Genomic DNA, 24,278 nt, shown 5'->3' on the forward strand with positions numbered 1-24,278 from the left:
ATCCTGCGGCGCACATCCTGCTGCGCACATAAATAAAAATGATATTAAAACATTTTTACAAAAAAAAATATTTAAATATAACTAATAAAAAAACTGTGCTTGCACATCCTGTGGGGCGCAAATTATGTGGGGCGCAAATTCTGTGGGGTGCACATCCTGCGGCGCACATCCTTCTGCGCACATAAATAAAAATAATATTAAAACATTTTTACATAAAATATATTTAAATCAAATTAATAAAAAAACTGTGCTTGCACATCCTGTGGGGCGCAAATTATGTGGGGCGCACATCCTGCGGCGCACATCCTGCTGCGCAAATAAATAAAAATAATATTAAAAACAAATTACAATTTTTTTTTTTAAATCAAATTAATAAAAAAACTGTCTTTGCACATCCTGTGGGGCGCACATCCTGCGGCGCACATCCTGCTGCGCACATAAATAAAAATAATATTAAAAACAAATTACAATTTTTTTTTTTAAATCAAATTAATAAAAAAACTGTGCTTGCACATCCTGTGGGGCGCAAATTATGTGGGGCGCACATCCTGCGGCGCACATCCTGCTGCGCACATGAATAAAAATAATATTAAAACATTTTTACAAAAAAAAATATTTAAATCAAATTAATAAAAAAACTGTGCTTGCACATCCTGTGGGGCGCAAATTCTGTGGGGCGCACATCCTGCTGCGAACATAAATAAAAATAATATTAAATCATTTTTACAAAAAAAAATATTTAAATCAAATTAATAAAAAACTGTGCTTGCACATCCTGTGGGGCGCACATCCACCAGCGCACAACCTGTTGCGCACATAAATAAAAATAATATTAAAAACAATTTACAATTTTTTTTTTTTAAATCAAATTAATAAAAAAACTGTGCTTGCACATCCTGTGGGGCGCAAATTATGTGGGGCGCACATCCTGCGGCGCACATCCTGCTGCGCACATAAATAAAAATAATATTAAAAACAATTTACTATTTTTTTTTTTTAAATCAAATTAATAAAAAAACTGTGCTTGCATATCCTGTGGGGCGCAAATTCTGTGGGGCGCATATCCTGCTGCGCACATAAATAAAAATAATAATAAAACATTTTTACAAAAAAAAATATTTAAATCAAATTAATAAAAAAAATGTGCTTGCACATCCTGTGGAGCGCAAATTCTGTGGGGCGCACATCCTGCGGCGCACATCCTGATGCGCACATGAATAAAAATAATATTAAAAACAATTTACAATTTTTTTTTTTTAAATCAAATTAATAAACAAACTGTGCTTGCACATCCTGTGGGGCGCAAATTCTGTGGGGCGCACATCCTGCGGCGCACATCCTGCTGTGCACATGAATAAAAATAATATTAAAACATTTTTACAAAAAAAATATTTAAATCAAATTAATAAAAAAACTGTCCTTGCACATCCTGTGGGGCGCAAATTCTGTGGGGCGCACATCCTGCGGCGCACATAAATAAAAATAATATTAAAAACAAATTACAATTTTTTTTTAAAATCAAATTAATAAAAAAACTGTCCTTGCACATCCTGTGGGGCGCAAATTCTGTGGGGCGCACATCCTGCGGCGCACATAAATAAAAATAATATTAAAAACAAATTACAATTTTTTTTTTAAATCAAATTAATAAAAAACTGTCCTTGCACATCCTGTGGGGCGCAAATTCTGTGGGGCGCACATCCTGCGGCGCACATCCTGCTGCGCACATAAATAAAAATGATATTAAAACATTTTTACAAAAAAAAATATTTAAATATAACTAATAAAAAAACTGTGCTTGCACATCCTGTGGGGCGCAAATTCTGTGGGGCGCAAATTCTGTGGGGCGCACATCCTGCGGCGCACATCCTTCTGCGCACATAAATAAAAATAATATTAAAACATTTTTACATAAAATATATTTAAATCAAATTAATAAAAAGACTGTGCTTGCACATCCTGTGGGGCGCAAATTATGTGGGGCGCACATCCTCCGGCGCACATCCTGCTGCGCACATAAATAAAAATAATATTAAAAACAAATTACAATTTTTTTTTTTAAATCAAATTAATAAAAAAACTGTCTTTGCACATCCTGTGGGGCGCACATCCTGCGGCGCACATCCTGCTGCGCACATAAATAAAAATAATATTAAAAACAATTTACAATTTTTTTTTTTTAAATCAAATTAATAAAAAAACTGTCCTTGCACATCCTGTGGGGTGCAAATTCTGTGGGGCGCACATCCTGCGGCGCACATAAATAAAAATAATATTAAAAACAAATTACAATTTTTTTTTAAAATCAAATTAATAAAAAAACTGTCCTTGCACATCCTGTGGGGCGCAAATTCTGTGGGGCGCACATCCTGCGGCGCACATCCTGCTGCGCACATAAATAAAAATAATATTAAAACATTTTTACAAAAAAAAATATTTAAATATAACTAATAAAAAAACTGTGCTTGCACATCCTGTGGGGCGCAAATTATGTGGGGCGCAAATCCTGCTGCGCATATAAATAAAAATAATATTAAAACATTTTTACAAAAAAAATATTTAAATCAAATTAATAAAAAAACTGTCCTTGCACATCCTGTGGGGCGCAAATTCTGTAGGGCGCACATCCTGCGGCGCACATCCTGCTGCGCACATAAATAAAAATAATATTAAAACATTTTTACAAAAAAAAATATTTAAATCAAATTAATAAAAAAACTGTGCTTGCACATCCTGTGGGGCGCAAATTCTGTGGGGCGCACATCCTGCTGCGAACATAAATAAAAATAATATTAAATCATTTTTACAAAAAAAAATATTTAAATCAAATTAATAAAAAACTGTGCTTGCACATCCTGTGGGGTGCAAATTCTGTGGGGCGCAAATTATGTGGGGCGCACATCCTGCGGCGCACATCCTGCTGCGCACATAAATAAAAATAATATTAAAAACAAATTACAATTTTTTTTTTAAATCAAATTAATAAAAAAACTGTGCTTGAACATCCTGTGGGGCGCAAATTATGTGGGCCGCAAATCCTGCGGCACACATCCTGCTGCGCACATAAATAAAAATAATATTAAAAACAAATTACAATTTTTTTTTTAAATCAAATTAATAAAAAAACTGTGCTTGCACATCCTGTGGGGCGCAAATTCTGTGGGGCGCACATCCTGCTGCGCACATAAATAAAAATAATATTAAAAACAAATTACAATTTTTTTTTTTTAAATCAAATTAATAAAAAAACTGTCCTTGCACATCCTGTGGGGCGCAAATTCTGTGGGGCGCACATCCTGCGGCACACATCCTGCTGCGCACATAAATAAAAATAATATTAAAAACAATTTACAATTATTTTTTTTTAAATCAAATTAATAAAAAAACTGTGCTTGCACATCCTGTGGGGTGCAAATTCTGTGGGGCGCAAATTCTGTGGGGCGCAAATCCTGCGGCGCAAATCCTGCTGCGCACATGAAAAAAAATAATATTAAAACATTTTTACAAAAAAAAATATTTAAATCAAATTAATAAAAAAACTGTGCTTGCACATCCTGTGGGGCGCAAATTATGTGGGGCGCACATCATGCGGCGCACATCCTGCTGCGCACATAAATAAAAATAATATTAAAACATTTTTACAGAAAAAAATATTTAAATATAACTAATAAAAAACCTTGCTTGCACATCCTGTGGGGCGCAAATTATGTGGGGCGCACATCCTGCGGCGCACATCCTGCTGCGCACATAAATAAAAATAATATTAAAAACAAATTACAATTTTTTTTTTAAATCAAATTAATAAAAAAACTGTGCTTGCACATCCTGTGGGGCGCAAATTCTGTGGGCCGCAAATCCTGCGGCGCACATCCTGCTGCGCACATAAATAAAAATAATATTAAAAACAAATTGCAATTTTTTTTTTAAATCAAATTAATAAAAAAACTGTGCTTGCACATCCTGTGGGGCGCAAATTATGTGGGGCGCACATCCTGCGGCGCACATCCTGCTGCGCACATAAATAAAAATAATATTAAAAACAAATTACAATTTTTTTTTAAAAATCAAATTAATAAAAAAACTGTCCTTGCACATCCTGTGGGGCGCAAATTCTGTGGGGCGCACATCCTGCGGCGCACATCCTGCTGCGCACATGAATAAAAATAATATTAAAATATTTTTACAAAAAAATATATTTAAATCAAATTAATAAAAAAACTGTGCTTGCACATCCTGTGGGGCGCACATCCTGTGGGGCGCACATCCTGCGGCGCACATCCTGCTGCGCACATAAATAAAAATAATATTAAAAACAAATTACAATTTTTTTTTAAAAATCAAATTAATAAAAAAACTGTCCTTGCACATCCTGTGGGGCGCAAATTCTGTGGGGCGCACATCCTGCGGCGCACATCCTGCTGCGCACATAAATGAAAATAATATTAAAACATTTTTACAAAAAAAAATATTTAAATCAAATTAATAAAAAAACTGTGCTTGCACATCCTGTGGGGCGCAAATTCTGTGGGGCGCACATCCTGCAGCGCACATCCTGCTGCGCACATAAATAAAAATAATATTAAAAACAAATTACAATTTTTTTTTTTAAAATCAAATTAATAAAAAAACTGTGCTTGCACATCCTGTGGGGCGCACATCCTGTGGGGCGCACATCCTGCGGCGCACATCCTGCTGCGCACATAAATAAAAATAATATTAAAAACAAATTACAATTTTTTTTTAAAAATCAAATTAATAAAAAAACTGTCCTTGCACATCCTGTGGGGCGCAAATTCTGTGGGGCGCACATCCTGCGGCGCACATCCTGCTGCGCACATAAATGAAAATAATATTAAAACATTTTTACAAAAAAAAATATTTAAATCAAATTAATAAAAAAACTGTGCTTGCACATCCTGTGGGGCGCAAATTCTGTGGGGCGCACATCCTGAGGCGCACATCCTGCTGCGCACATTAATAAAAATAATATTAAAACATTTTTACAAAAAAAAATATTTAAATCAAATTAATAAAAAAACTGTGCTTGCACATCCTGTGGGGCGCAAGTTCTGTTGGGCGCACATCCTGCAGCGCACATCCTGATGCGCACATGAATAAAAATAATATTAAAACATTTTTACAAAAAAAAATATTTAAATCAAATTAATAAAAAAACTGTGCTTGCACATCCTGTGGGGCGCAAATTCTGTGGGGCGCACATCCTGCGGCGCACATCCTGCTGTGCACATGAATAAAAATAATATTAAAACATTTTTACAAAAAAATATATTTAAATAAAATAAATAAAAAAACTGTGCTTGCACATCCTGTGGGGCGCAAATTCTGTGGGGCGCACATCCTGCGGCGCACATCCTGCTGCGCACATAAATAAAAATAATATTAAAACATTTTTACAAAAAAAATATTTAAATCAAATTAATAAAAAAACTGTGCTTGCACATCCTGTGGGGCGCAAATTATGTGGGGCGCAAATTCTGTGGGGCGAACATCCTGCGGCGCACATCCTGCTGCGCACATAAATAAAAATAATATTAAAAACAAATTACAATTTTTTTTTAAAAATCAAATTAATAAAAAAACTGTGCTTGCACATCCTGTGGGGCGCAAATTCTGTGGGGCGCACATCCTGCGGCGCAAATCCTGCTGCGCACATGAATAAAAATAATATTAAAACATTAAAAAAAAAAAATATATTAAAATCAAACTAATAAAAAAAGTGTGCTTGCACATCCTGTGGGGCGCAAATTCTGTGGGGCGCACATCCTGCTGCGCACATAAATAAAAATAATATTAAAAACAAATTACAATTTTTTTTTTAAATCAAATTAATAAAAAAACTGTCCTTGCTCATCCTGTGGGGCGCAAATTCTGTGGGGCGCACATCCTGCGGCGCACATCCTGCTGCGCACATAAATAAAAATAATATTAAAACATTTTTACAAAAAAAAATATTTAAATCAAATTATTAAAAAAACTGTGCTTGAACATCCTGTGGGGCGCAAATTATGTGGGGCGCACATCCTGCAGCGCACATCCTGCTGCGCACATGAATAAAAAAAATATTAAAAACAACTTACAATTTTTTTTTTAAAATCAAATTAATAAAAAAACTGTCCTTGCACATCCTGTGGGGCGCAAATTCTGTGCGGCGCACATCCAGCTGCGCACATTAATAAAAATAATATTAAAAACAATTTACAATTTTTTTTTTTTTAAATCAAATTAATAAAAAAACTGTGCTTGCACATCCTGTGGGGCGCAAATTCTGTGGGGCGCACATCCTGCGGCGCACATCCTGCTGCGCACATAAACAAAAATAATATTAAAAACAAATTACAATTTTTTAAAAAAAATCAAATTAATAAAAAAACTGTGCTTGCACATCCTGTGGGGCGCAAATTCTGTGGGGCGCACATCCTGCGGCGCACATCCTGCTGCGCACATAAATAAAAATAATATTAAAACATTTTTACAAAAAAACTATTTAAATCAAATTAATAAAAAAACTGTCCTTGCACATCCTGTGGGGCGCAAATTCTGTGGGGCACACATCCTGCGGCGCACATCCTGCTGCGCACATAAATAAAAATAAAATAAAACATTTTTACAAAAAAAAATATTTAAATCAAATTAATAAAAAAACTGTCCTTGCACATCCTGTGGGGCGCAAATTATGTGGGGCGCAAATTCTGTGGGGCGAACATCCTGCGGCGCACATCCTGCTGCGCACATAAATAAAAATAATATTAAAAAATTTTTACAAAAAAAATATTTAAATCAAATTAATAAAAAAACTGTGCTTGCACATCCTGTGGGGCGCAAATTATGTGGGGCGCAAATTCTGTGGGGCGAACATCCTGCGGCGCACATCCTGCTGCGCACATAAATAAAAATAATATTAAAAACAAATTACAATTTTTTTTTAAAAATCAAATTAATAAAAAAACTGTGCTTGCACATCCTGTGGGGCGCAAATTCTGTGGGGCGCACATCCTGCGGCGCACATCCAGCTGCGCACATTAATCAAAATAATATTAAAAAAACTTTACAATTTTTTTTTTTAAATCAAATTAATAAAAAAACAGTGCTTGTACATCCTGTGGGGCGCAAATTCTGTGGGGCGCACATCCTGTGGCGCACATCCAGCTTCGCAAATTAATAAAAATAATATTAAAAACAATTTACAATTATTTTTTTTTAAATCAAATTAATAAAAAAACTGTGCTTGTACATCCTGTGGGGCGCAAATTCTGTGGGGCGCACATCCTGCGGCGCAAATCCTGCTGCGCACATGAATAAAAATAATATTAAAACATTAAAAAAAAAAAAAATATTAAAATCAAATTAATAAAAAAACTGTGCTTGCACATCCTGTGGGGCGCAAATTCTGTGGGGCGCACATCCTGCTGCGCACATAAATAAAAATAATATTAAAACATTTTTACAAAAAAAAATATTTAAATCAAATTATTAAAAAAACTGTGCTTGAACATCCTGTGGGGCGCAAATTATGTGGGGCGCACATCCTGCGGCGCACATCCTGCTGCGCACATAACTCAAAATAATATTAAAACATTTTTACAAAAAATTTTTTTTAAATCAAATTAATAAAAAAACTGTGCTTGCTTATCCTGTGGGACGCAAATTCTGTGGGGCGCACATCCTGCAGCGCACATCCTGCTGCGCACATGAATAAAAATAATATTAAAAACAACTTACAATTTTTTTTTTTAAATCAAATTAATAAAAAAACTGTCCTTGCACATCCTGTGGGGCGCAAATCCTGCGGCGCACATCCTGCTGCGCACATAAATAAAAAAATATTAAAAAATTAAAAAAAAAAAAAAATATTAAAATCAAATTAATAAAAAAACTGTGCTTGCTTATCCTGTGGGACGCAAATTCTGTGGGGCGCACATCCTGCAGCGCACATCCTGCTGCGCACATGAATAAAAAAAATATTAAAAACAAATTACAATTTTTTTTTTTAAATCAAATTAATAAAAAAACTGTCCTTGCACATCCTGTGGGGCGCAAATTCTGTGCGGCGCACATCCAGCTGCGCACATTAATAAAAATAATATTAAAAACAATTTACAATTTTTTTTTTTTTAAATCAAATTAATAAAAAAACTGTGCTTGCACATCCTGTGGGGCGCAAATTCTGTGGGGCGCACATCCTGCGGCGCACATCCAGCTGCGCACATTAATCAAAATAATATTAAAAAAACTTTACAATTTTTTTTTTTTAAATCAAATTAATAAAAAAACTGTGCTTGCAAATCCTGTGGGGCGCAAATTATGTGGGGCGCACATCCTGCGGCGCACATCCTGCTGCGCACATAAATAAAAATAATATTAAAACATTATTACAAAAAAAAAATATTTAAATATAACTAATAAAAAAACTGTGCTTGCACATCCTGTGGGGCAAAAATGATGTGGGGCGCACATCCTGCTGTGCAAATAAATAAAAATAATATTAAAAACAAATTACAATTTTTTTTTTTAAATAAAATTAATAAAAAAACTGTCCTTGCACATCCTGTGGGGCGCAAATTATGTGGGGCGCACATCCTGCTGCGCACATAAATTAAAATAATATTAAAAACAAATTACAATTTTTTTTTAAAATCAAATTAACAAAAAAACTGTCCTTGCACATCCTGTGGGGCGCAAATTATGTGGGGCGCAAATTCTGTGGGGCGCACATCCTGCGGCGCACATCCTGCTGCGCACATAAATAAAAATAATATTAAAACATTTTTACAAAAAAAATATTAAAATCAAATTAATAAAAAAACTGTGCTTGCACATCCTGTGGGGCGCAAATTCTGTGGGGCGCACATCCTGCTGCGCACATAAATAAAAATAATATTAAAAACAAATTACAATTTTTTTTTTAAATCAAATTAATAAAAAAACTGTGCTTGCTTATCCTGTGGGACGCAAATTCTGTGGGGCACACATCCTGCGGCGCACATCCAGCTGCGCACATTAATCAAAATAATATTAAAAAAACTTTACAATTTTTTTTTTTAAATCAAATTAATAAAAAAACAGTGCTTGTACATCCTGTGGGGCGCAAATTCTGTGGGGCGCACATCCTGTGGCGCACATCCAGCTTCGCAAATTAATACAAATAATATTAAAAACAATTTACAATTATTTTTTTTTAAATCAAATTAATAAAAAAACTGTCCTTGTACATCCTGTGGGGCGCAAATTCTGTGGGGCGCACATCCTGCGGCGCACATCCTGCTGCGCACATAAATAAAAATAATATTAAAACATTTTTACAAAAAAAAATATTTAAATCAAATTATTAAAAAAACTGTGCTTGAACATCCTGTGGGGCGCAAATTATGTGGGGCGCACATCCTGCAGCGCACATCCTGCTGCGCACATGAATAAAAAAAATATTAAAAACAACTTACAATTTTTTTTTTTAAATCAAATTAATAAAAAAACTGTCCTTGCACATCCTGTGGGGCGCAAATTCTGTGCGGCGCACATCCAGCTGCGCACATTAATAAAAATAATATTAAAAACAATTTACAATTTTTTTTTTTTTAAATCAAATTAATAAAAAAACTGTGCTTGCACATCCTGTGGGGCGCAAATTCTGTGGGGCGCAAATCCTGCGGCGCACATCCAGCTGCGCACATTAATCAAAATAATATTAAAAAAACTTTACAATTTTTTTTTTTTAAATCAAATTAATAAAAAAACAGTGCTTGTACATCCTGTGGGGCGCAAATTCTGTGGGGCGCACATCCTGTGGCGCACATCCAGCTTCGCAAATTAATAAAAATAATATTAAAAACAATTTACAATTATTTTTTTTTAAATCAAATTAATAAAAAAACTGTGCTTGTACATCCTGTGGGGCGCAAATTCTGTGGGGCGCACATTCTGCGGCGCACATCCTGCTGCGCACATAAATAAAAATAATATTAAAACATTTTTACAAAAAAAAATATTTAAATCAAATTAATAAAAAAATGTGCTTGCACATCCTGTGGGGCGCAAATTATGTGGGGCGCACATCCTGCGGCGCACATCCTGCTGCGCACATAAATAAAAATAATATTGAAAACAAATTACAATTTTTTTTTTAAATCAAATTAATAAAAAAACTGTCCTTGCACATCCTGTGGGGCGCAAATTCTGTGGGGCGCACATCCTGCGGCGCAAGTCCTGCTGCGCACATGAATAAAAATAATATTAAAACATTTTTACAAAAAAAAATATTTAAATCAAATTAATAAAAAAACTGTGCTTGCACATCCTGTGGGGCGCAAATTCTGTGGGGCACACATCCTGCGGCGCACATCCTGCTGTGCACATAAATAAAAGTAATATTAAAAACAAATTACAATTTTTTTTTTTAAATCAAATTAATAAAAAAACTGTGCTTGCACATCCTGTGGGGCGCACATCCTGCGGCGCACATCCTGCTGCGCACATAAACAAAAATAATATTAAAAACAAATTACAATTTTTTTTAAAAAATCAAATTAATAAAAAAACTGTGCTTGCACATCCTGTGGGGCGCAAATTCTGTGGGGCGCACATCCTGCGGCGCACATCCTGCTGCGCACATAAATAAAAATAATATTAAAACATTTTTACAAAAAAACTATTTAAATCAAATTAATAAAAAAACTGTCCTTGCACATCCTGTGGGGCGCAAATTCTGTGGGGCGCAAATTCTGTGGGGCGAACATCCTGCGGCGCACATCCTGCTGCGCACATAAATAAAAATAATATTAAAAACAAATTACAATTTTTTTTTTAAAATCAAATTAATAAAAAAACTGTGCTTGCACATCCTGTGGGGCGCAAATTCTGTGGGGCGCACATCCTGCGGCGCACATCCTGCTGTGCACATGAATAAAAATAATATTAAAACATTTTTACAAAAAAATATATTTAAATAAAATAAATAAAAAAACTGTGCTTGCACATCCTGTGGGGCGCAAATTCTGTGGGGCGCACATCCTGCGGCGCACATCCTGCTGCGCACATAAATAAAAATAATATTAAAACATTTTTACAAAAAAAATATTTAAATCAAATTAATAAAAAAACTGTGCTTGCACATCCTGTGGGGCGCAAATTATGTGGGGCGCAAATTCTGTGGGGCGAACATCCTACGGCGCACATCCTGCTGCGCACATAAATAAAAATAATATTAAAAACAAATTACAATTTTTTTTTAAAAATCAAATTAATAAAAAAACTGTGCTTGCACATCCTGTGGGGCGCAAATTCTGTGGGGCGCACATCCTGCGGCGCACATCCTGCTGCGCACATAAATAAAAATAATATTAAAACATTTTTACAAAAAAAATATTTAAATCAAATTAATAAAAAAACTGTGCTTGCACATCCTGTGGGGCGCAAATTCTGTGGGGCGCACATCCTGCGGCGCACATCCAGCTGCGCACATTAATCAAAATAATATTAAAAAAACTTTACAATTTTTTTTTTTAAATCAAATTAATAAAAAAACAGTGCTTGTACATCCTGTGGGGCGCAAATTCTGTGGGGCGCACATCCTGTGGCGCACATCCAGCTTCGCAAATTAATAAAAATAATATTAAAAACAATTTACAATTATTTTTTTTTAAATCAAATTAATAAAAAAACTGTGCTTGTACATCCTGTGGGGCGCAAATTCTGTTGGGCGCACATCCTGCGGCGCAAATCCTGCTGCGCACATGAATAAAAATAATATTAAAACATTTTTACAAAAAAAAATATTTAAATCAAATTATTAAAAAAACTGTGCTTGAACATCCTGTGGGGCGCAAATTATGTGGGGCGCACATCCTGCAGCGCACATCCTGCTGCGCACATGAATAAAAATAATATTAAAAACAACTTACAATTTTTTTTTTTAAATCAAATTAATAAAAAAACTGTCCTTGCACATCCTGTGGGGCGCAAATCCTGCGGCGCACATCCTGCTGCGCACATAAATAAAAAAATATTAAAAAATTAAAAAAAAAAAAAAATATTAAAATCAAATTAATAAAAAAACTGTGCTTGCTTATCCTGTGGGACGCAAATTCTGTGGGGCGCACATCCTGCAGCGCACATCCTGCTGCGCACATGAATAAAAAAAATATTAAAAACAAATTACAATTTTTTTTTTTAAATCAAATTAATAAAAAAACTGTCCTTGCACATCCTGTGGGGCGCAAATTCTGTGCGGCGCACATCCAGCTGCGCACATCCTGCTGCGCACATAAATAAAAATAATATTAAAACATTATTACAAAAAAAAAATATTTAAATATAACTAATAAAAAAACTGTGCTTGCACATCCTGTGGGGCAAAAATGATGTGGGGCGCACATCCTGCTGTGCAAATAAATAAAAATAATATTAAAAACAAATTACAATTTTTTTTTTAAATAAAATTAATAAAAAAACTGTCCTTGCACATCCTGTGGGGCGCAAATTATGTGGGGCGCACATCCTGCTGCGCACATAAATTAAAATAATATTAAAAACAAATTACAATTTTTTTTTAAAATCAAATTAATAAAAAAACTGTCCTTGCACATCCTGTGGGGCGCAAATTATGTGGGGCGCACATCCTGCGGCGCACATCCTGCTGCGCACATAAATAAAAATAATATTAAAAACAAATTACAATTTTTTTTAAAAATCAAATTAATAAAAAAACTGTCCTTGCACATCCTGTGGGGCGCAAATTATGTGGGGCTTACATCCTGCTGCGCACATAAATTAAAATAATATTAAAAACAAATTACAATTTTTTTTTTAAATAAAATTAATAAAAAAACTGTCCTTGCACATCCTGTGGGGCGCAAATTATGTGGGGCGCACATCCTGCTGCGCACATAAATTAAAATAATATTAAAAACAAATTACAATTTTTTTAAATCAAATTAATGAAAAAACTGTCCTTGCACATCCTGTGGGGCGCAAATTATGTGGGGCGCAAATTCTGTGGGGCGCACATCCTGCGGCGCACATCCTGCTGCGCACATAAATAAAAATAATATTAAAACATTTTTACAAAAAAAATATTTAAATCAAATTAATAAAAAAACTGTGCTTGCACATCCTGTGGGGCGCAAATTATGTGGGGCGCAAATTCTGTGGGGCGAACATCCTGCGGCGCACATCCTGCTGCGCACATAAATAAAAATAATATTAAAACATTTTTACAAAAAAAATATTTAAATCAAATTAATAAAAAAACTGTCCTTGCACATCCTGTGGGGCGCAAATTATGTGGGGCGCAAATTCTGTGGGGCGCACATCCTGCGGCGCACATCCTGCTGCGCACATAAATAAAAATAATATTAAAACATTTTTACAAAAAAAATATTAAAATCAAATTAATAAAAAAACTGTGCTTGCACATCCTGTGGGGCGCAAATTCTGTGGGGCGCACATCCTGCTGCGCACATAAATAAAAATAATATTAAAAACAAATTACAATTTTTTTTTTAAATCAAATTAATAAAAAAACTGTCCTTGCACATCCTGTGGGGCGCAAATTCTGTGGGGCGCACATCCTGCGGCGCACATCCTGCTGCGCACATAAATAAAAATAATATTAAAACATTTTTACAAAAAAAAATATTTAAATCAAATTATTAAAAAAACTGTGCTTGAACATCCTGTGGGGCGCAAATTCTGTTGGGCGCACATCCTGCGGCGCACATCCTGCTGCGCACATAAATAAAAATAATATTAAAAACAAATTACAATTTTTTTTTTAAATCAAATTAATAAAAAAACTGTCCTTGCACATCCTGTGGGGCGCAAATTCTGTGGGGCGCACATCCTGCGGCGCAAATCCTGCTGCGCACAAGAATAAAAATAATATTAAAACATTTTTACAAAAAAAAATATTTAAATCAAATTAATAAAAAAAATGTGCTTGCACATCCTGTGGGGCGCAAATTCTGTGGGGCGCACATCCTGCGGCGCACATCCTGCTGCGCACATAAATAAAAATAATATTAAAAACAAATTACAATTTTTTTTTTTAAATCAAATTAATAAAAAAACTGTCCTTGCACATCCTGTGGGGCGCAAATTATGTGGGGCGCACATCCTGCGGCGCACATCCTGCTGCGCACATAAATAAAAATAATATTAAAAACAAATTACAATTTTTTTTTTTAAATAAAATTAATAAAAAAACTGTCCTTGCACATCCTGTGGGGCGCAAATTATGTGGGGCGCACATCCTGCTGCGCACATAAATTAAAATAATATTAAAAACAAATTACAATTTTTTTTTAAAATCAAATTAATAAAAAAACTGTCCTTGCACATCCTGTGGGGCGCAAATTATGTGGGGCGCACATCCTGCGGCGCACATCCTGCTGCGCAAATAAATAAAAATAATATTAAAAACAAATTACAATTTTTTTTTAAAATCAAATTAATAAAAAAACTGTCCTTGCACATCCTGTGGGGCGCAAATTATGTGGGGCGCAAATTCTGTGGGGCGCACATCCTGCGGCGCACATCCTGCTGCGCACATAAATAAAAATAATATTAAAACATTTTTACAAAAAAAATATTTAAATCAAATTAATAAAAAAACTGTGCTTGCACATCCTGTGGGGCGCAAATTATGTGGGGCGCAAATTCTGTGGGGCGAACATCCTGCGGCGCACATCCTGCTGCGCACATAAATAAAAATAATATTAAAAACAAATTACAATTTTTTTTTTAAAATCAAATTAATAAAAAAACTGTGCTTGCACATCCTGTGGGGCGCAAATTCTGTGGGGCGCACATCCTGCGGCGCACATCCTGCTGCGCACATAAATAAAAATAATATTAAAACATTTTTACAAAAAAAAATATTTAAATCAAATTAATAAAAAAAATGTGCTTGCACATCCTGTGGGGCGCAAATTCTGTGGGGCGCACATCCTGCGGCGCACATCCTGCTGCGCACATAAATAAAAATAATATTAAAAACAAATTACAATTTTTTTTTTTAAATCAAATTAATAAAAAAACTGTCCTTGCACATCCTGTGGGGCGCAAATTATGTGGGGCGCACATCCTGCGGCGCACATCCTGCTGCGCACATAAATAAAAATAATATTAAAAACAAATTACAATTTTTTTTTTTAAATAAAATTAATAAAAAAACTGTCCTTGCACATCCTGTGGGGCGCAAATTATGTGGGGCGCACATCCTGCTGCGCACATAAATTAAAATAATATTAAAAACAAATTACAATTTTTTTTTAAAATCAAATTAATAAAAAAACTGTCCTTGCACATCCTGTGGGGCGCAAATTATGTGGGGCGCACATCCTGCGGCGCACATCCTGCTGCGCAAATAAATAAAAATAATATTAAAAACAAATTACAATTTTTTTTTAAAATCAAATTAATAAAAAAACTGTCCTTGCACATCCTGTGGGGCGCAAATTATGTGGGGCGCAAATTCTGTGGGGCGCACATCCTGCGGCGCACATCCTGCTGCGCACATAAATAAAAATAATATTAAAACATTTTTACAAAAAAAATATTTAAATCAAATTAATAAAAAAACTGTGCTTGCACATCCTGTGGGGCGCAAATTATGTGGGGCGCAAATTCTGTGGGGCGAACATCCTGCGGCGCACATCCTGCTGCGCACATAAATAAAAATAATATTAAAAACAAATTACAATTTTTTTTTTAAAATCAAATTAATAAAAAAACTGTGCTTGCACATCCTGTGGGGCGCAAATTCTGTGGGGCGCACATCCTGCGGCGCACATCCTGCTGCGCACATAAATAAAAATAATATTAAAACATTTTTACAAAAAAAAATATTTAAATCAAATTAATAAAAAAACTGTGCTTGCACATCCTGTGGGGCGCAAATTCTGTGGGGCACACATCCTGCGGCGCACATCCAGCTGCGCACATTAATCAAAATAATATTAAAAAAACTTTACAATTTTTTTTTTTAAATCAAATTAATAAAAAAACAGTGCTTGTACATCCTGTGGGGCGCAAATTCTGTGGGGCGCACATCCTGCTGCGCACATAAATAAAAATAATATTAAAAACAAATTACAATTTTTTTTTTAAATCAAATTAATAAAAAAACTGTCCTTGCACATCCTGTGGGGTGCAAATTCTGTGGGGCGCACATCCTGCGGCGCACATCCTGCTGCGCACATAAATAAAAATAATATTAAAACATTTTTACAAAAAAAAATATTTAAATCAAATTATTAAAAAAACTGTGCTTGAACATCCTGTGGGGCGCAAATTATGTGGGGCGCACATCCTGCGGCGCACATCCTGCTGCGCACATGAATAAAAATAATATTAAAAACAACTTACAATTTTTTTTTTTAAATCAAATTAATAAAAAAACTGTCCTTGCACATCCTTTGGGGCGCAAATCCTGCGGCGCACATCCTGCTGCGCACATAAATAAAAAAATATTAAAAAATTAAAAAAAAAAAAAAAATTAAAATCAAATTAATAAAAAAACTGTGCTTGCTTATCCTGTGGGACGCAAATTCTGTGGGGCGCACATCCTGCAGCGCACATCCTGCTGCGCACATGAATAAAAAAAATATTAAAAACAAATTACAATTTTTTTTTTTAAATCAAATTAATAAAAAAACTGTCCTTGCACATCCTGTGGGGCGCAAATTCTGTGCGGCGCACATCCAGCTAGGCACATTAATAAAAATAATATTAAAAACAATTTACAATTTTTTTTTTTTTAAATCAAATTAATAAAAAAACTGTGCTTGCACATCCTGTGGGGCGCAAATTCTGTGGGGCGCACATTCTGCGGCGCACATCCTGCTGCGCACATAAATAAAAATAATATTAAAACATTTTTACAAAAAAAAATATTTAAATCAAATTAATAAAAAAATGTGCTTGCACATCCTGTGGGGCGCAAATTATGTGGGGCGCACATCCTGCGGCGCACATCCTGCTGTGCACATAAATAAAAGTAATATTAAAAACAAATTACAATTTTTTTTTTTAAATCAAATTAATAAAAAAACTGTGCTTGCACATCCTGTGGGGCGCAAATTCTGTGGGGCGCAAATCCTGCGGCGCACATCCTGCTGCGCACATAAATAAAAATAATATTAAAACATTTTTACAAAAAAAATATTTAAATCAAATTAATAAAAAAACTGTCCTTGCACATCCTGTGGGGCGCAAATTCTGTGGGGCGCACATCCTGCGGCGCACATCCTGCTGCGCACATAAATAAAAATAATATTAAAAACAAATTACAATTTTTTTTTTAAATCAAATTAATAAAAAAACTGTCCTTGCACATCCTGTGGGGCGCAAATTCTGTGGGGCGCACATCCTGCGGCGCACATCCTGCTGCGCACATAAATAAAAAAATATTAAAAAATTAAAAAAAAAAAAAATATTAAAATCAAATTAATAAAAAAACTGTGCTTGCTTATCCTGTGGGACGCAAATTCTGTGGGGCGCACATCCTGCAGCGCACATCCTGCTGCGCACATGAATAAAAAAAATATTAAAAACAAATTACAATTTTTTTTTTTAAATCAAATTAATAAAAAAACTGTCCTTGCACATCCTGTGGGGCGCAAATTCTGTGCGGCGCACATCCAGCTGCGCACATTAATAAAAATAATATTAAAAACAATTTACAATTTTTTTTTTTTTAAATCAAATTAATAAAAAAACTGTGCTTGCACATCCTGTGGGGCGCAAATTCTGTGGGGCGCACATCCTGCGGCGCACATCCAGCTGCGCACATTAATCAAAATAATATTAAAAACAATTTACAGTTATTTTTTTTTAAATCAAATTAATAAAAAAACTGTGCTTGTACATCCTGTGGGGCGCAAATTCTGTGGGGCGCACATTCTGCGGCACACATCCTGCTGCGCACATAAATAAAAATAATATTAAAACATTTTTACAAAAAAAAATATTTAAATCAAATTAATAAAAAAATGTGCTTGCACATCCTGTGGGGCGCAAATTATGTGGGGCGCACATCCTGCGGCGCACATCCTGCTGCGCACATAAATAAAAATAATATTAAAAACAAATTACAATTTTTTTTTTAAATCAAATTAATAAAAAAACTGTCCTTGCACATCCTGTGGGGCGCAAATTCTGTGGGGCGCACATCCTGCGGCGCATATCCTGCTGCGCACATGAATAAAAATAATATTAAAACATTTTTACAAAAAAAAATATTTAAATCAAATTAATAAAAAAACTGTGCTTGCACATCCTGTGGGGCGCAAATTCTGTGGGGCGCACATCCTGCGGCGCACATCCTGCTGTGCACATAAATAAAAGTAATATTAAAAACAAATTACAATTTTTTTTTTTAAATCAAATTAATAAAAAAACTGTGCTTGCACATCCTGTGGGGCGCAAATTCTGTGGGGCGCACATCCTGCGGCGAACATCCTGCTGCGCACATAAACAAAAATAATATTAAAAACAAATTACAATTTTTTTTTAAAAATCAAATTAATAAAAAAACTGTGCTTGCACATCCTGTGGGGCGCAAATTCTGTGGGGCGCACATCCTGCGGCGCACATCCTGCTGCGCACATAAATAAAAATAATATTAAAACATTTTTACAAAAAAACTATTTAAATCAAATTAATAAAAAAACTGTCCTTGCACATCCTGTGGGGCGCAAATTCTGTGGGGCACACATCCTGCGGCGCACATCCTGCTGCGCACATAAATAAAAATAAAATAAAACATTTTTACAAAAAAACTATTTAAATCAAATTAATAAAAAAACTGTCCTTGCACATCCTGTGGGGCGCAAATTCTGTGGGGCACACATCCTGCGGCGCACATCCTGCTGCGCACATAAATAAAAATAAAATAAAACATTTTTACAAAAAAAAATATTTAAATCAAATTAATAAAAAAACTGTCATTGCACATCCTGTGGGGCGCAAATTATGTGGGGCGCAAATTCTGTGGGGCGAACATCCTGCGGCGCACATCCTGCTGCGCACATAAATAAAAATAATATTAAAACATTTTTACAAAAAAAAATATTTAAATCAAATTAATAAAAAAACTGTGCTTGCACATCCTGTGGGGCGCAAATTATGTGGGGCGCAAATTCTGTGGGGCGAACATCCTGCGGCGCACATCCTGCTGCGCACATAAATAAAAATAATATTAAAACATTTTTACAAAAAAACTATTTAAATCAAATTAATAAAAAAACTGTCCTTGCACATCCTGTGGGGCGCAAATTCTGTGGGGCACACATCCTGCGGCGCACATCCTGCTGCGCACATAAATAAAAATAAAATAAAACATTTTTACAAAAAAAAATATTTAAATCAAATTAATAAAAAAACTGTCCTTGCACATCCTGTGGGGCGCAAATTATGTGGGGCGCAAATTCTGTGGGGCGAACATCCTGCGGCGCACATCCTGCTGCGCACATAAATAAAAATAATATTAAAAACAAATTACAATTTTTTTTTTAAAATCAAATTAATAAAAAAACTGTGCTTGCACATCCTGTGGGGCGCAAATTCTGTGGGGCGCACATCCTGCGGCGCACATCCTGCTGCGCACATAAATAAAAATAATATTAAAACATTTTTACAAAAAAAATATTTAAATCAAATTAATAAAAAAACTGTGCTTGCACATCCTGTGGGGCGAACATCCTGCGGCGCACATCCTGCTGCGCACATAAATAAAAATAATATTAAAACATTTTTACAAAAAAAATATTTAAATCAAATTAATAAAAAAACTGTGCTTGCACATCCTGTGGGGCGCAAATTCTGTGGGGCGCACATCCTGTGGCGCACATCCAGCTTCGCAAATTAATAAAAATAATATTAAAAACAATTTACAATTATTTTTTTTTAAATCAAATTAATAAAAAAACTGTGCTTGTACATCCTGTGGGGCGCAAATTCTGTGGGGCGCACATTCTGCGGCGCACATCCTGCTGCGCACATAAATAAAAATAATATTAAAACATTTTTACAAAAAAAAATATTTAAATCAAATTAATAAAAAAATGTGCTTGCAGATCCTGTGGGGCGCAAATTATGTGGGGCGCACATCCTGCGGCGCACATCCTGCTGCGCACATTAATAAAAATAATATTAAAAACAAATTACAATTTTTTTTTTAAATCAAATTAATAAAAAAACTGTCCTTGCACATCCTGTGGGGCGCAAATTCTGTGGGGCGCACATCCTGCGGCGCAAATCCTGCTGCGCACATGAATGAAAATAATATTAAAACATTTTTACAAAAAAAAATATTTAAATCAAATTAATAAAAAAACTGTGCTTGCACATCCTGTGGGGCGCAAATTATGTGGGGCGCAAATTTTGTGGGGCGAACATCCTGCGGCGCACATCCTGCTGCGCACATAAATAAAAATAATATTAAAAACAAATTACAATTTTTTTAAAAAAATCAAATTAATAAAAAAACTGTCCTTGCACATCCTGTGGGGCGCAAATTCTGTGGGGCGCACATCCTTCGGCGCACATCCTGCTGCGCACATAAATAAAAATAATATTAAAACATTTTTACAAAAAAAATATTTAAATCAAATTAATAAAAAAACTGTGCTTGCACATCCTGTGGGGCGCAAATTCTGTGGGGCGCACATCCTGCTGCGCACATAAATAAAAATAATATTAAAAACAAATTACAATTTTTTTTTTTTAAATCAATATATAAAAAAACTGTGCTTGCACATCCTGTGGGGCGCAAATTCTGTGGGGCGCACATCCTGCGGCGCACATACTGCTGCGCACATAAATAAAAATAATATTAAAAACAAATTACAATTTTTTTTTAAAATCAAATTAATAAAAAAACTGTCCTTGCACATCCTGTGGGGCGCAAATTCTGTGGGGCGCACATCCTGCTGCGCACATAAATAAAAATAATATTAAAAACAATTTACAATTTTTTTTTTTTAAATCAAATTAATAAAAAAACTGTGCTTGCACATCCTGTGGGGCGCAAATTCTGTGGGGCGCACATCCTGCGGCGCACATCCTGCTGTGCACATAAATCAAAATAATATTAAAACATTTTTACAAAAATTTTTTTTTAAATCAAATTAATAAAAAAACTGTGCTTGCTTATCCTGTGGGACGCAAATTCTGTGGGGCGCACATCCTGCAGCGCACATCCTGCTGCGCACATGAATAAAAATAATATTAAAAACAACTTACAATTTTTTTTTTTAAATCAAATTAATAAAAAAACTGTCCTTGCACATCCTGTGGGGCGCAAATCCTGCGGCGCACATCCTGCTGCGCACATAAATAAAAAAATATTAAAAACAATTTACAATTTTTTTTTTTAAATCAAATTAATAAAAAAACTGTCCTTGCACATCCTGTGGGGCGCAAATTCTGTGGGCCGCAAATTCTGTGGGGCGCACATCCTGCGGTGCACATCCTGCTAAGCACATAAATACAAATAATATTAAATCATTTTTACAAAAAAATATATTTAAATCAAATTAATAAAAAAACTGTGCTTGCACATCCTGTGGGGCGCAAATTCTGTGGGGCGCACATCCTGCGGCGCACATCCTGCTGTGCACATAAATAAAAATAATATTAAAACATTTTTACAAAAAAAATATTTAAATCAAATTAATAAAAAAACTGTGCTTGCACATCCTGTGGGGCGCAAATTCTGTGGGGCGCACATCCTGCTGCGCACATAAATAAAAATAATATTAAAAACAAATTACAATTTTTTTTTTAAAATCAAATTAATAAAAAAACTGTCCTTGCACATCCTGTGGGGCTCAAATTCTGTGGGGCGCACATCCTGCGGCGCACATCCTGCTGCGCAGATAAATAAAAATAATATTAAAAACAAATTACAATTTTTTTTTTAAATAAAATTAATAAAAAAACTGTCCTTGCACATCCTGTGGGGCGCAAATTCTGTGGGGCGCAAATTCTGTGGGGCGCTCATCCTGCGGCGCACATCCTGCTGCGCAGATAAATAAAAATAATATTAAAACATTTTTACAAAAAAAAATATTTAAATCAAATTAATAAAAAAACTGTCCTTGCACATCCTGTGGGGCGCAAATTCTGTGCGGCGCACATCCAGCTCTGCACATTAATAAAAATAATATTAAAAACAATTTACAATTTTTTTTTTTTTAAATCAAATTAATAAAAAAACTGTGCTTGCACATCCTGTGGGGCGCAAATTCTGTGGGGCGCACATCCTGCGGAGCACATCCTGCTGCGCACATAAATAAAAATAATATTAAAACATTTTTACAAAAAAAAATATTTAAATCAAATTATTAAAAAAACTGTGCTTGAACATCCTGTGGGGCGCAAATTCTGTGGGGCGCACATCCTGCGGCACACATCCTGCTGCGCACATAAATAAAAATAATATTAAAACATTTTTACAAAAAAAAATATTTAAATCAAATTAATAAAAAAATGTGCTTGCACATCCTGTGGGGCGCAAATTATGTGGGGCGCACATCCTGCGGCGCACATCCTGCTGCGCACATAAATAAAAATAATATTAAAAACAAATTACAATTTTTTTTTTAAATCAAATTAATAAAAAAACTGTGCTTGCACATCCTGTGGGGCGCAAATTCTGTGGGGCGCAAATTCTGTGGGGCGCACATGCTGCGGCGCACATCCTGCTGCGCACATAAATAAAAATAATATTAAAACATTTTTACAAAAAAAAATATTTAAATATAACTAATAAAAAACTGTGCTTGCACATCCTGTGGGGCGCAAATTCTGTGGGGCGCACATCCTGCGGCGCACATCCTGCTGCGCACATAAATAAAAGTAATATTAAAAACAAATTACAATTATTTTTTAAATCAAATTAATAAAAAAACTTTCCTTGCACATCCTGTGGGGCGCAAATTCTGTGGGCCTTAAATCCTGCGGCGCACATCCTGCTGCGCACATAAATGAAAAAATATTAAAAAATTAAAAAAATATATATATATTTAAATCAAATTAATAAAAAAACTGTGCTTGCACATCCTGTGGGGCGCAAATTCTGTGGGGCGCACATCCTGCGGCACAAATCCTGCTGCGCACATGAATAAAAATAATATTAAAACATGTTTACAAAAATATATATGTAAATCAAATTAATAAAAAAACTCTGCTTGCACATCCTGTGGGGCGCAAATTCTGTGGGGCGCACATCTTGCGGCACACATCCTGCTGCGCACATAAATAAAAATAATATTGAAACAAATTCACAAGTTTTTTTTTTTAAATCAAATTAATAAAAACACTGTGCTTGCATATCCTGTGGGGCGCAAAATATGTGGGGCGCACATCCACCAGCGCACATCCTGCTGCGCACATAAATACAAATAATATTAAATCATTTTTACAAAAAAATATATTTAAATCAAATTAATAAAAAAACTGTCCTTGCACATCCTGTGGGGCGCAAATTCTGTGGGGCGCACATCCTGCGGCGTACATCCAGCTGCGCACATTAATACAAATAATATTAAAACATTTTTACAAAAAAAAATATTTAAATCAAATTAATAAAAAAACTGTGCTTGCACATCCTGTGGGGCGCAAATTCTGTGGGCCGCAAATCCTGCGGCGCATATCCTGCTGCGCACATAAATAAAAATAATATTAAAAACAACTTACAATTTTTTTTTTTTAAATCAAATTAATAAAAAAACTGTGCTTGCACATCCTGTGGGGCGCAAATTCTGTGGGGCGTAAATTCTGTGGGGCGCACATCCTTCGGCGCACATCCTGCTGCGCACATAAATAAAAATAATATTAGAAACAAATTACAGTTTTTTTTTTTTAAATCAAATTAATAAAAAAACTGTCCTTGCACATCCTGTGGGGCGCAAATTCTGTGGGGCGCACATCCTGCGGCGCACATCCTGCTGCGCATATCAATACAAATAATATTAAATCATTTTACAAAAAAATATATTTAAATCAAATTAATAAAAAAACTGTGCTTGCACATCCTGTGGGGCGCAAATTCTGTGGGGCGCACATCCTGCGGTGCACATCCTGCTGCGCACATGAATAAAAATTATATTAAAAACAAATTACAATTTTTTTTTTTAAATCAAATTAATAAAAAAACTGTCCTTGCACATCCTGTGGGGCGCAAATTCTGTGGGGCGCACATCCTGCGGCGCACATCCTGCAGCGCACATCCTGCTGCGCACATGAATAAAAATTATATT

The sequence above is a fragment of the Pleuronectes platessa genome, chromosome 17 (genome assembly GCF_947347685.1).
Source record: "Pleuronectes platessa chromosome 17, fPlePla1.1, whole genome shotgun sequence".
Classification (NCBI taxonomy): Eukaryota; Metazoa; Chordata; class Actinopteri; order Pleuronectiformes; family Pleuronectidae; genus Pleuronectes; species Pleuronectes platessa.